We start from the raw sequence: 14,676 nt of genomic DNA, 5'->3' as shown, positions 1-14,676 counted from the left end.
CACCTCCGTAATTGGGAAGAATTTAGAAAAGGTGCTATGAAATACATTGCTGTAACTTTAATAAGATCCAGAGTCCAAAGCTCCAGGTTTCTGCTCCCAAGGTGCTGGTCTGAGTTAGCAAACATTTATCACATAAGCATCTAACACCACTCCTGCTAAAGTAGACAAATGCCTTCCTGCTCCGCAATCCCTTCCGCAGCCATCAGAATCAGGGCAACAAATCCAGCTTTAATAGTTATCTATGGACTCCCTCGCATGCAATGAACACCCACATTTATTTCTCTGCTTTCTTCCGATGAGGGTAAGTGGATCAATTAGTGAAGACTACAAGTTCAGCATCTTTACACATAGTATCAATTGTTAAGTTGAGCAACTGCAGGTCCCAGGATTATCTTAGATCTGTACCTCCCTTTACTCCCATCCTTTGCACTCTCTCTCCCTCTCTCGCTCTCTCGCTCTTCCTCTACTCCAAATTCAAAGCTTGGCTCATTACAAATGATCCTCTGATACACACAACCTTGGCACACACCTTTGCGTAAATGGCCCACAGATTGATTTTTAATTAGCAACACTTTTGGATAGAGGCCAACTCGGATAGACTTTTATGAAAAACTAATCACCTTTTTTGCTTTAAGTGCTGAAAGGTGGAAGTGGGTGGTTCGGAGCTTTAGCAGAGTTCAGATAGGCACCATAAAGGAAAACTACCAAAGTTGTATGTATTTTGTAGTGGAAACATTCTTCAAATAAAAGCTGCTTTTATCTGAGAAAGAATGACCTGAGAGTTTTTTAAGTTGTGCGCTGAGAGGACAGCTGTGAAGTTAATGGAAAGTGGGTCAGGTCAGATTTCTTCTCGAACATTTTCAGCCAACGAAACGTCAGTTCCCATCAAACATGCCGGTCGAATGAGCCCAAAAATGTGCACCTTGTGAATTCAGCTGGTTTGAGTTCATTATTAAAGTGCACCCAGGTCTTATAAACTGGGGCAGTATTTATGACGGCATGAAGCGATACAAACAGCGCCTGCAACATTTCAGAGTCAGATGTGAACACTGAGAATGCAAGTTTAAATACATTCTGCAACAGAAGAATACACATCCTTCGACACTTTGACAGACATAATATTTTATTAAATGTCTCAAATTGCTTTTATAATTCTATAATTATTACTATTGGCTCATTATTTATAAAAATTGATTATGAAAATGCTCCTTCGGTGTCTTTTTTATGTGCTTTTGTGCACAGAAGAGGTTTTTTTCTGTTGTTCTGTTTGAGGTTTCTTTGTATTATTTTCTGTTAAAACTTCTTTAAGGGAACGTTCTATTCTCCCAGTTGAAGTTTTAAGACTTGCTTCAGGTATATTTGATTTGGGACCGGAGAAATAAACCAGATGCTATGTAAAGCAACTCACACAACTGATCACGATGCTTCCCATTTGAAGAAAATCTCCAGTCTCAAGTCTCAAATAGCCTCAAGATCCGATGTGAACCTGCCGTGAAGGATTGAAGCACAACAGAAAACAAATTAATCTTTGTAAAAGAAATGTAGAAAGAAATGAGTGTTAAGAGTTATAGAACATAGAAGGAAATATAATTTCAAACATCAGCATGCAAGGACCACTCTTAAGCAGATGTGTATATCGGTTGTGGGAGTAAAACTGTGGAACTCTCTACAGAATGATTTAAAGGAATGCACAAATGTACTTAGGTTAAAAAAATGTATAAAGATAAAATATTTAAGTTATATGATCATGAATAGGCTGGGACTTAAACAGTACTATTGATATATGTGGTTGGTTCTATTTAAGTGTATATTTTTGTAAATATTGGTTACATTGACTGTTCTTTTTGTTTTGGTATTGAATAAGGGGCAGGTAAAATAAGACTTGTCTTCATCCTGCTCCTCTTCGGTCATGGGTGCGTAGATTGACCACCATGCACGAAATAAATCAATAAAAAAAAAAAAATTAAAAAAATGTAAAAGAAGCTTTGGAAAAGTGGTGATGGAGTTATTAAAATCTCAGAGGCTTTGCATATTCTTTGAAGACTAATGAGACAGTTGATGCACCCCCTCTCCTACAGTCATATGTTGACTAAAGTGTCAAAAGTTTGGTACAATTATTGGACCTGTTAAGATGTGCTTCACACATGATGTTTTTAAATGATGTTATATTAGATGTCAGGTCTGGTGGTTAGAAGTCATGCTTTGTTTTTGATGGATTCAGTCAATTCAGAACCAGCGACAGATCTAACCTGTTGTTGGACTGTGAGAGAAAGCTGGGGAGGATGGAGGAAACCCAGACGAGCACATATAAACTCCATCTCTGCTGAGAGGCCTCTCACGCAGAGATGGGAGTAATCACAATAAAACCATGCTTCCTAAAAGCAAAGAAGACCCAAAGCTGAAAGCTTACTTGGATCCATTTAGCGTCTCGTCATCCTTGGAAAAGAGTGAAGTGGCATTGTTCTGACTCCCAGGCGGAGACCACAAGAAGTAGGGACAATTGCCGCTCCACCACTTAGAGCTGGCAGCACTCGTTTCTGATGTTGTTTTGGTAGCGACACTTACGAAATGAAGATGTCTAGACAGCTTTGATAAAGATGAATGTAAAGTGATATTATTAGCATCATGGATTGGCATAAGCTAAGTCAGCTGAGCCAAAATATCTCAGCGATTCGCATAAGGCTTTGGTTTATATAAAGCTATAAACTAATTTCTTATATGATTGATTGACAAACAGCTCAGCCAGTGGCTAGCTGTTATCGTTTCCTCGTATTAATCCAGCCTTGGCTAAATTTCATTTTTATAGATGTTGGTGGGGTTTAGCCAAAGGAGCTGTTAGCTAAGGCTAACTTGACATAGAGTGTGCATGTTCCCATCAGCAAAGATGGGCTTCAAATCTGGTCTCCAGAAACCAGTGGGTCACGTGACTTAATCCCTCTTGCTTTGATTTACACAGTCTGCGTCTGCGAACACCACTTAGCATGGCTCATTAGAAATCTCCCATGATCGACCGTGCATGGCAGCAGCAGGTAAACCGCTAACCACTCACTTCATATTACTGGGTATTTGTGCTGCGTGCTTGAATGTTCTGTACTTTATTTATCTCTGTTAGGGCGTTCAAAGTTTCCTGGGTGTTCAGTGCTATCACACATTTGCTGCGGCTCACACATGCACACAAACATTTCTGACCTAACAATCCACTCAACAGTAATTTATTGGTGTGATCCATCATTATCATGTTTTATTATGGCGCCGTTGGAGATATAATTCACAAACAGGCACACACTGTAGAGATGACAGCGAGGGAGAGGGATGTCCTTTACTTTCGTCCTCTGCCAGGAGCCTTCAGGAGTCTCTGAGGCCCTGTATGCAAGAGACCCTACCCTGGAATAAAAAGGGAAGCAGGGGATCCAGGGAGCAGGAGAACTGCCCTGTTCGTCCACTGCATTGTGGACCGACGGGACTCCCGTTAAGTGCCAAAGAGAGAGAACGACGGAGCAAGAACGCCACAGCAGCAGCAGCAGCAGCAGCATAGCTCTGTCGGTGCCATGTCACATGACCACCTTTGTATTCGGTAGCCATAAGTCACTGCTGGTACACAGGAATTGATCCCAGGCCGGACACTCCCAGGAGGAGCCCTGGCACTCAACGGACTCTGATCCCTCAGATTAATGCAATCGGGATTCCAGGCCTTTGTCTCCAGCCAAACATTTAACATCCCTCGAATTTGTATCCAGCAAAGGTTGAGTCCCATGTTTATTTGGGTAATGAATTGCTGTAATTAATGCACCTATTGATTCCTCCTCAATGTCTCCTACAAAGGCCAGTCCAATTTCTAATTTAAAGGGAGTAAGAGTGTTAGCGAGGGGATGAGAAAAGGGGAGGAGAGCCTAGTATAGACAAAACAATTGCACTATGCACTTGCAGAATGAGACTGTAATTGTTCAATGAATCACATTTGAATACATTTAATTAAATGCTTTAAGGTGAGGATTTGGTACATTCATGTGCTACTGTATCATTTTGCCCACCCCGCACTCATGTCGTAATAAAGATATAAATCCTTGGAGGGCACCTGAGAGTCGATGAGGACTTTTTCCAAATAGCATCTCAGAGCTCTGGTGTCCCACTAATAACCACAATGCAATTTTCTCACACAAACAGGCAACAGCGCATTAGCATATAATCCATAGAATTATGACTATACTAATCTCCATCATTGTGCCCTCTCTGAGGACGTTGGAGGATGCTCACGCCGTGTTCCCTTCGCGGCGTGGAAACACATTTTGATCACTCTTCAAGGACAGAAAGTTTTCCTGTTTTGCAAATAGCAATCACGATGTAATATATTCTCTGAGTCCGGAGCCGCACGTGTGGCTGTACATGTCTCTTCTGTTGATCCGAAACCACGGCTCCTTTAAATGCTGCTCTTCAGCCGTGTCTCTCCAGCCCCGCCGTGAGGGTGTGTGGCTGTGCCCTGTGTTTACACCTGGTCACCGCTGCTGTGAGGTGTTTGACCACAGAACAATGAACAGCCAGCTGCTCCATCTATTACTGTTGGTGGAGGTTCACCTCAAGACTTGCACCACCCCCCCCCACCCCGTGAGTAATTACACAAAAATGAGCCTTTGACCTTTGATATACATCGGGAAAAAAACAAAAACCGTCAAGGGTAATATTGTCGTTGTGTGCGTATTGACTGCAACTGTAATTACAACTAAATACCTTCACGGGTGTGAGGTGGGTGTTCTTAACTGGTTGAAAGATGTTGACTGCAAACTAATAAATTACAACACTGTAAATCTGATTGCTTTAAATAGTTCATTACATATATTGTGGCTTGATATTTAAACTGGTTTGATACTTATGGGAACCGTTGCTGATGTGGGGACCAACAACATAACAGACCCTGCTCATTCAATTCATTAATAATGAACTTTAACTAAATCATAGCCAACAGTTCAGTCTATTGCTCGGTTTTCACCATTTTAACAACAATGATGATGAATAATGATTTGTCCTAGCATCCTAGATTTTCTAGGAGCCTATGGCATGCCTTATTAAAGACAAAATAGGTGGAAGACTAATTAAGCTGACCAAACAGGAATGACGGCATGCCCAACTGCCAGAGCCAAGTAAGGACTTGAAAAATGGCTCCTCTGCAATTTCAATTAATCAGTTGTATTTTGCTTAATTTTGTTTGACGTTGGCAGAGGAAACGTCCTCTGGGAGTATCTGTCCTTTGACCACTAATGCTTTAGTAATTCTTCCATCAGTAGAATCCATGATTGAAACAATCCAAGTGTGTGTGTGTGTGTGTGTGTGTGTGTTGGGGAGAGTGTGTGCCCGTTCATTTTGGGGAGGATTTGCGAGTCCCTACGTATTTTACCCAGCATACACAGTGATGAATATGGAGGTTGACTGCAAAGCCCACACAACTGAGAGTGGAACCTGATTAACCTCGCGGTGACTCCAGAAGCCTGCGACCACCGCGGCTTCCTCTGCTCTCCAACCCGCAGCTCAGGAAAGAGACGTTGAGCCTAACCTCTGCAGCAGTGATGAATTAACGATAGAACAATTCAATGCCCCTGTAATTACAAAACACTTTGGACAAGGCAACATTTTTCAGCTCTGCCGCACAGGTTTTTGTCGGTATTGGTGGCTTTCACCTGGAATGGGCTCTTTGCTCTCCCCTAACTTTGTTTTCTCTGACGCAGATTAGATCTGCCACCCCATTACAGATTCATTTTCCTAATTTTTCATGTCTGCGCCGCGCCCCATCTGCACAGGGCTGATAATTGTGGGGACCAGCCCTGGTGATTAACATCAGCAGAATTAATTACGCCCGCCATTAAGGCTCCAGGTTGCACACAATGATCAAGAGAAATTAACTTTCTCCCAGGCCCCTAAATCATCTCACCTTCAAGTGGAGTGATGGCAAAGAGACAGGCCCGGAGTCCTGGACCCCGCTCAGCACCTTCTTAACCAAACATGAGGTGTGCATCCTGCCTCCCACCAAGGAGATTATTGCTGTGGCTGATGGGTATCAATTACGCCACCTTATGTGGTGGGATGAGAGAGAGGTGTCCAGGGTCTGGTGACTAATGGACCTGGGTTGTAGCCACCCTGCAGCTGCAGATCAGGGAGCTGAATGTTTTTTCTGGCCCGGGATGCCAGGGCCAGATGCTGGGAGCTTCAGTTCACTGGCCCTCCACAGACAGACGTTTATATCTGCTTTTAACTTTGCATATACTATACATATATATTTATATATATATAGAAAGAGAGCGAGAGAAAGAGAGAGAGAATTAAAGTATGGTAATGCCGCTGACCCCTGCCCTCATTGCAGGCAGAACAGTGCTCATATCAAGAAAAGATAAGCAAATTGCATGTGTATCATACTGACTTGTCAAGGTTAAGCAGTGTGAGCAGGGGGGAGGAGTTAGACGAAAGTCTTTTCTCACCCAGGCTTTTTTTTTTTTTTCGACTGCTGATAGAAGTTTCATGAGCGCTCGGGAGAAGAGGACGGATGAGAAGTGGACAGAGCAAGAACGGGACGGTTTCTGCTCTGACTGAGCCCTGCGCTGCTCTCCAAGCAGAATCCTGTTGAGATAGCAATCACACCGAGCAGACAACAGACACTCATTTGGCTCTCTGCTCTCATTTAGACTGATTTGATTTAGCTCCACGGGATCTAATTAAGCTCAGACTCAAAGCTCTTTGGAGTTTCAGCGGTGATATTGCGAATGTCAGGTTGTGAAAAATGGCCACGAGCAATCAAACCGGTAAATGTGTGTTTTTATGAACGTGCATATCCATGATAGAATGTTAGCTATCAGCTGATACCTTGCAATAAAAAACGACAATTGTCATGCATGAATTTCAGATACATTTTATTAATGGTAAGCTCAATGCGAGGTAGTAAAAACAGTTGCAATATTACAGCGTAAACTCTTCCAAGTTAACTGAAAAGTGCTCAAAAGATGTTTTTTATCAAAAGTTTATTAAAAAAAAAGGAAAGAAAACCACTGAATGCACAGCTTGAGGTTCATCCCATGGTGATTGTCACAGGGCTTCTTTTCCCCTCTAATTAGCTGTGGCAGCTTTGCTTGAATTCGGTGTATAATCCCCTGGATGAAGTGCAGTCAGCATCTTTCCTTTTCCTAAAAGCACAAGAGGTGCAGTATCATCAACTCCATCTTCTCCCCAACACCGCCTCTGGATGATTTAATAAGGTTAAAAGACTAGTCAGCAATTACCCCCTGCTCAGTGGAGGAAAACTCCGAGACACAATTGCATTACAAGCCGTAGATAAATGCCAGACACCACATCCACAAAGAAAGTGGCTATCTCCTCTTTTTACAGTCCCGGCATAAAAGAGCTGTTTAGTTAAGAATGCCTCGTTGAGTTAAGACTAACCAGCTATCTCACTCTTAATTCCCTGGGTGTGTTTGTATCCGTCTCGTGATCTTGTAATGGTCAGAGTGAGACAAGCCAGAGAGTGTCATAGAGTGACATTTATTGACTTTGCTGTGGGGAAACAGGTAAGCAGGGCACACCATCTACAAAGTAGTCCCCTTTGACACCGGCACTCTACAAATCAGAGCTGAAGGGCAGGCCAGAGTGGGGCCACTGACACAGAGGTCCTTTAGAGTTCTAACATGGCCCAGGAATGTAGCAGAGCGAAGGCAGCTGGGTCCAGGCAACCAGACATCTGGGATTTGTCTGGCACCATGTTTGATTTTAATAACCTCAATATAAGACAACACAAAGGGAGAGACATGTCCGGTCACTGCCTGTCCCACTAAACTCACACCACACTCACTTCCAAGTAATACAATTTCCCCAACCAGGTTACCCTTCTCCGCCACAAGACGCTTAGAGCTCTGCACGTGGGGGGTATCAGAAATTAGTCCTCCTTGTTGCTCTTATTAGATAATACTTCCTGTATTAGTGGAGCGGCAGTGATAGGAGGCAGATTTACAGCTCTCCGCGGCAGGCAGCTCACTTTGACATGGGTTGGGCTCATTAAACAGAGGATGTCATCACTCCACGCCACCGCTGCATGTTACATGTCACACACATCCTCCACAGGACAGCCTTTGTCCACCTCCGTCCACAACATCCTCTAAATCTGTCACTGCAAGCCCGACCAAGTGACATTTCACCACAGCACCCAGCTGCAAGTTTTTTTTGCGCATGCATGCGTTTATGTAAAAAACAACCACCCACCGTTTGTGTTTATGGATGTATCACATGGGCTGAAGCGCAGGCGTGATACTCCCTACACATCCAACCCTGTCCAGAGGCCTGATATGCAGAACAGGACGAGGTGAGGAAGTGTGGCGGGACACAACAAATATTCTGATGCCACCACCCGAGGAAATAGCCAGCACTCTCTTTTTTATAAAACATTTACTCTCTTTTTCACCCATTAAACCTCTTGTGTGTTTCTGTATCTGCATACCGTGCTCCAGATATTCTTATTTTAATAAAACCATCCAACTAAGATAAGATAATCCTCTCTTGAGGCTGAGAGGGAAAAACGAAGATTTTTTCACTTAAGATGCTTTTGAGAGGCCATTTACACTGTATTGTTATTATCAAGATTTTATCAAATATACTTTTCTGTACATCACAGTCACACTAAAAAGGAAAATTCTTCCTTCTTTTTCTTTTTTTTTTACCTCTTTGCCCTGATACTATTTATTGCAAGACAAGCGTATGCCACTAGTAGCAGTGGGGTTTTAGATTTGCTTCAACCAAATGCTTAAGGCTCCCTCCAAAGTTGTGTTGAAGCATTGCATGTGATTTATATTCCAGAAAACCCACATAAATTAACAAGAACCACAAGAATATTCAAACATAAAAGTAATCACCTAGTTAAAGTTGAATTTTATCCACCAAAACCTTACACTCATTTACTAAAATACATGTAATCATTACTATATTAATTGTATAAAATGAGTACAAATGATTCCCACTTCACCAAGTGTGTGTTTAAAAGCTTCTTAATTAAACGTGTTTAAGTTGTTCCTGAATGTGGACACGGATTTTATGATTCAAACTGATTAAAGTCTAAAAATGTGTTAAAACGCGGCGATAGTAACCGTGTTATTACAGGATAAAAGACCGGAGAGGATTTGCCTGCAGGTCGACTTGCGAAATGAACCGTGCCAGCACTGGCTATTATACTACATTAGTCATCTACTCCTGGGACCACGTTTATGATTGTTCGCCTTTAAATGGAGTAAATCGTCTCATTCAAAACACTGCAGAGTCGTGTGCCTCTGCTTCTTTTAGTGAGTCCAGACACAGGTTTTGAATGAGAATCGACATGTTTATGAATCCCGGTGTACTTTTATGTGTTCCTGTGCATGCCTGTGTGTGTTCAGGTGTGCACGCCTCGCATCACCAGGCGCATACGTCCTAATTCAGTAGCCTCAGTGTGATGAAGGTAGTCTTAACAGAATCCATAAGGTGCCATTAGGCATCATGTCTGCTGAAATGTAGCAGCTCTCTCTCTCATTCAATCGTCCGTGCCTCTAATCATCAACTGTACAATCTTTCTCTGTGATAGTAAAAGCGCAGGGGAGAGAGGAGATGCCGGCCTTCCAAGATGGATGTGTGTTATTGTTTGTGGGATGACAGTGTGTTTCAATCAGGTCCTCTGTGCCCTAATCCCAGGTAGAGCTCTTAAAGTGCTGAGTCAGTTACTGCCTCATCGATCCATCACAGTGGGTTAGTAGTGGGCAGGTGTACTCCGCAGCTCCCGGGAGACACAGGAAACACCTGCCCTGCAATGCTCGGGACTTCATCATCCCGCCGTTCCTTTGTCTCCTTCTGCTGGGAGCTCAACGTCGGGGCGACGGAAAAAACTGTGAAAGCAGCACTTTTGTGGTCGTTTGTTCCCCTTGCACAAGAATTAAGGGAAAGGAAAGATGTTTTTTCCCTTGTCTCCCCCACCTGACCCCCTCCTTTATTTCTCACCCAGGAAGAAGAGGACATGCACTGAATGGACCGCACACAACTCCCTTGGAGCAGCACAGTACGGATCACCCTTAGTTTACACAATTGAAGCAGGGGAGTCACGCAGGTTAACACACTATCCCGGCCCTTACTTCATGACACGGGCCCAGAGTTATCAAAATGAATACTTGTTTCTCGTAGTTGGGCAGACCAATGAATTTACAAGTGCATTAAGAGAAAGCCCAGTGCTTATTATTACATCTGAGAGAAGTGTGCTGGAGAGGAGTGAGAGTCCATGTTTCTCCTGCTGCAGGCAGTCAATTAGTGCCAGAGGGAAACACAGCACTCCCTTGTTGCTCTCTGCTGAGGAGCTGTAAATAAAGGCTTTTATTAAACCACACTATCTGTGTCTCTTCTCTGGATATCAATAGGCCACTGTACTGGACTGCCTCCTATTATAATAACCTCTGACTCCCTTTTTTTTAAAATCTAAAAGCAGGATGGAAAAAAAAAATCAAAAACTGAGGGTACATTTTTGGATCAGTCTGTGTTTTGTGCATGATCCAACTTTCATAGGTTCTAGGAAGTACTTTACGATGTGTTTCCTATTCACACACGCACAGAGTTCTTCTTCTACATTGTTGTATATACCAGAGTGTGCAGGACGTGTGTCTGTTCAACCATTCACTGGTGAGCACGTTGGGGCAGTGCAGGGTTCGGTGTTATGCCCAAGGACACTGACACGCTCCGGATCTCGAGATTGAGCCTCCGATCTCTCAGTTGCAAGATGAAGATTCTTCCGCTGAGCAACAAACTCAGATGTAACGCCATTAACTACTTAAGATATGACTATAACAGAAAAGAAAATGACTGAATGAGCAATTGATAGTGTTTTTCCTCACTGAGCGTTTGTAGAACACATGCATGCTACAGAACCTGTAATTGTGATGTGTTTTGGTTGTCATGTATCCAACTAGAGGAATCTGTCATTGTTTAATAGTAACTGTAAAGTACTTGTGGTCATCAGTACATGAATATCTCTCTGAATTCTTTGAAGGGTTCAAAAAAGCAAGATATTGGGGCAGCATAACAATTTCTGTAATATTTATGTATCTGGTTACACTATTACTATACTTTAAAAAGATACTCTGTTTCAGTTGAAAACAAAAACCATCATCCTGCAGAAACTGCATACAAAGGTCATTGAAAACAACAATTTCACTGAAGAATCTATTGAATTCAACATATAAGCCCATAGCTTTGATATCAAGGATGCGCCGACATTCCAAAGTCTCAACTTTTGACAAGTTAGTCACACTTTTCTGCAAAATATATTCATGATTGTTCTTTTAAATTTCTGAGCCACAAAAGGATGTTCCCTCAATCTTAAATCCCCTCCGTTAATGATCATTTTAATATTCTTTGAGGCATACTCTGAAGTATATTCATCTTCTAAGAGAGTACAGTTGAGAGTAAGAGTTTAAGTCTAGGTTTCAGGGGGAAAGAATATATCGATCACTTGATTTACTTTTTTTAAGGCAAATCCCGTGATGTATTTAAGTCAGGTACATTTTTAATTTGAGCTCCATAGCTAATAAGCTAAAATTTCAGTGACAGAAAGAACTAAAATGCAAGGGCGCAGTAACCAACTTTAGCTTTAGTAGCTTGAATGCTGATTCTATTTATATTTGGTGTGATTTACACTCAGTTTCCTCCATGTAAGTGAGCAGGAAACAGATGTTGGGAATTGTTCTGTCCCTAAATTCCTCAGAGAGAGATTTTAGTCAACGCCAACATGAGAGACTAGCTTTGTACTTGCATGCAAAAAGGTAGTAGACAGTGACTAAATTGACTCCCTGGTTTCCCTGCTCTGAATCTCCATTTCCTCAGAGTTTCCACTTGCGTACGTCCGTCTGCCCAAACCCAGGTTGTGGCCAGCAGGCTTCCCCAGAGGAGTCATGGAGCCAGGTCTACTTTTTCTCAGGACAAGGTCAACCTTAATAGTCCACGCACAATAGGCAGTGGGAGGTAGCATTTGTGAACAACATTTCAGAGGTGAGACAAGATAAACATGACACGTGCAGCCGAAAATAAAACAGTGGCAGCTGCCAAATTCTACTACTACCCCAGGATGCAAATATTATAAAAGCTAGTCATTAAGGTTTTGATATATTGTAATTTCAAAACTGTCTCCTTTAAAGGTGATTTTCAATGCAATAACCAACAGGCCAATGACAAGTGCATTAATTATAGAAACGAATTAATTGGATACAGAAGTCAATGCAGATATTGAAAACCCCAGATATGTAACAAAAGGAGAAAACAGTCATTGAATACGCAAGAATTTTCTTTGACACCTAAGAGATGGAAATAAAAGGCCGAGCTTTTTCATGGACCATGGCGCCATCTAGAGGACATCAACGGTAAAAGGCAGATCAGAGACCAAATTGCCCTCAAATTAGAGATCATATTCTCCATGTAGCTTTTTGCTTTGAGCATATTCTTAAGCTTGTGTAAGAAATAAATGTGCCTCTGTTTTCAGATAAATGCCATTTTGTCTGTTTTTATTCCCCATTTTTCCCTCATTTTGTCTTTTATTTGTTCTCTTCCTACTGACACATTACACATGCATCTTGATATAGTGCCCCCTGCTGTTGGGTCACTTTCTGTGTATACCTGAAAGTAAATAAATGAATAAATTAGAATAGTTTCAATAATATTCGACTTCTGTTGGTACAAAGATCAACTATATCATGCAATGACACATCAAATGAGGATTTGTGCATGTATGCGTCCATAGCATGTGTTTTCTCCCTTGCCCATGAGAACAAAGGGGAAAGGTTATATTCAAGGTTTGCAGCAATTGGCCCCTTTCTCACAAGATTTACTAGAAAAGAAATTTCTGCTGACATGGTTCTCCTCAGCCGATGATTAAATATATGACAAACCATAATGTGAAATTGTAAAATGGATCTAAAACCGGTGTTAATTATTTAATTGTGGACCGAGAGTGTATGCTGCTTTTTATCCCGCACAAGGATGTCATCCTCCTCGATTTTAACCGGTCATTACATCACTCATTTGTCCCAGAAAGAAATTACAATCGAGGCCAAGATTGTACAGTTTTATGGAAACGCAAGACAAATCAAGACTTTTATGAGACTCGTTAAGTGATAATTTTTTTTCCCCCTTCATTTGATGTAAATGAAATGCTAATTGGACTTAAATCTCACCTCTGCAGAGCTGAAGTGAAGTGAAGGCCTGTCGTGTAGTTCTGATGAATGTCCTAAAGTCCCATCATAAAAAGAGGAAGCTTAATACCTTTGAAATCCAACCCATTTTCTCTAGTTTCTTAAAATGCTCTCTGAAAGTGAGAAAGAAAAAAAAAAGCAGCCTCCACAAGCACAAAGAATCAATACGTCTATGGTAGGCAGCAGTGTGTGGGACCAGTGATATATCTTTGTGTCAGGGGGCAGTTAGGTACAAAGACTGAGGGGTGTGATCAACAACCAAACAAACATGTTGTCCTGAGGTGAGGGCGAGGAGGTGTACACAGAGCATCCATCAAACTACATCTGTGAACGGCTGATACTGCTCTGTTTCCTCTCCCTGCACTTGCCTCACTCAGCTCATCTCCTCTTTGCAAATCTCAGGAGTAAGACCTTTATGCAACAATGATTGCTGAGCATTTGCTTACTGTGCTGTGGTCACAAGTGTCTGTGGGCTAAAATAACACCACAATAATGCAAGACAGCAGGCATTGCTTTTGAATTGTGGCTCAACCCAATCATAAAAAAATTAATGGGGATTGGCCTCAACAAATTTGTCGGTAGAAAAGATTGGCAATAATTTGACCATAGTAACATCTAAAACAAAAGTGTGTTCATTATCATGGTGTCCGACCACACTGAGGAAAGCAAAGGAGAGAGTTGTTTAAGGAGCTAAGGAAGAAAATGATAGATAGTCTTGTGAAAGGTAAACACTGTAAGATCATCTCCAGGCTGCTCGATGCTCCTGTCACTACAGCCAGTCCACAGGACTGTAGACAACCTCCCTGGGTGTGGAAAGAGGAAATGTGATGACAAATTGGAGAAATAAATATTATGAATAGTATCCAAAGAGCCAAAAATAACTTTAGAGGAGATTCAAAAGTGAAATCCAAGGTACATCAGTGTCAGAACACATCATCCATCACTGTTTGAGGTACAGTAGTAGGATGAGGAGGACTCCACACTGTGGAAATCATTAAAAATGGAGACCGGAAGTGATCAAAATACATGTATGACAAGGCCCAAATATTGTGGGAGAATTTCCTTTGAACAGATGAGACAAAACTGAATGTTTTTGGCAAGTCACATCAGCTCTTCCTTGCAGAGGTGTCAAAAGTATTCACATTCATTACTCAGGTAGAAGTATAGATACTAGAGTTTAAAAATACTCCTGTAGAAGTTGAAGTATCAACTCAAGTTTTTTACTCAAGTAAAAGTATAAAAGTACTGGTTTCAAAACTACTTAAAGTATAAAAGTAAAAGTAATGTAAGGGGGAAAAAAAGCCATTAAGGACAAAAGCCATTGAAAATTAATGCATCTTAGTATAATGCAAATATATTAAAGAACCATATATGTGTAGTATTGAGCATTAACATGTGTTTCAGAGAGCAGGAGATATGATGACTAGTTGCCTATAAGTATTGTAATGGTGCAAAA

Source organism: Cololabis saira, chromosome 6 (assembly GCF_033807715.1).
Source record: "Cololabis saira isolate AMF1-May2022 chromosome 6, fColSai1.1, whole genome shotgun sequence".
In the NCBI taxonomy this organism is placed as follows: domain Eukaryota; kingdom Metazoa; phylum Chordata; class Actinopteri; order Beloniformes; family Belonidae; genus Cololabis; species Cololabis saira.
This window is presented reverse-complemented; position numbering follows the sequence as displayed.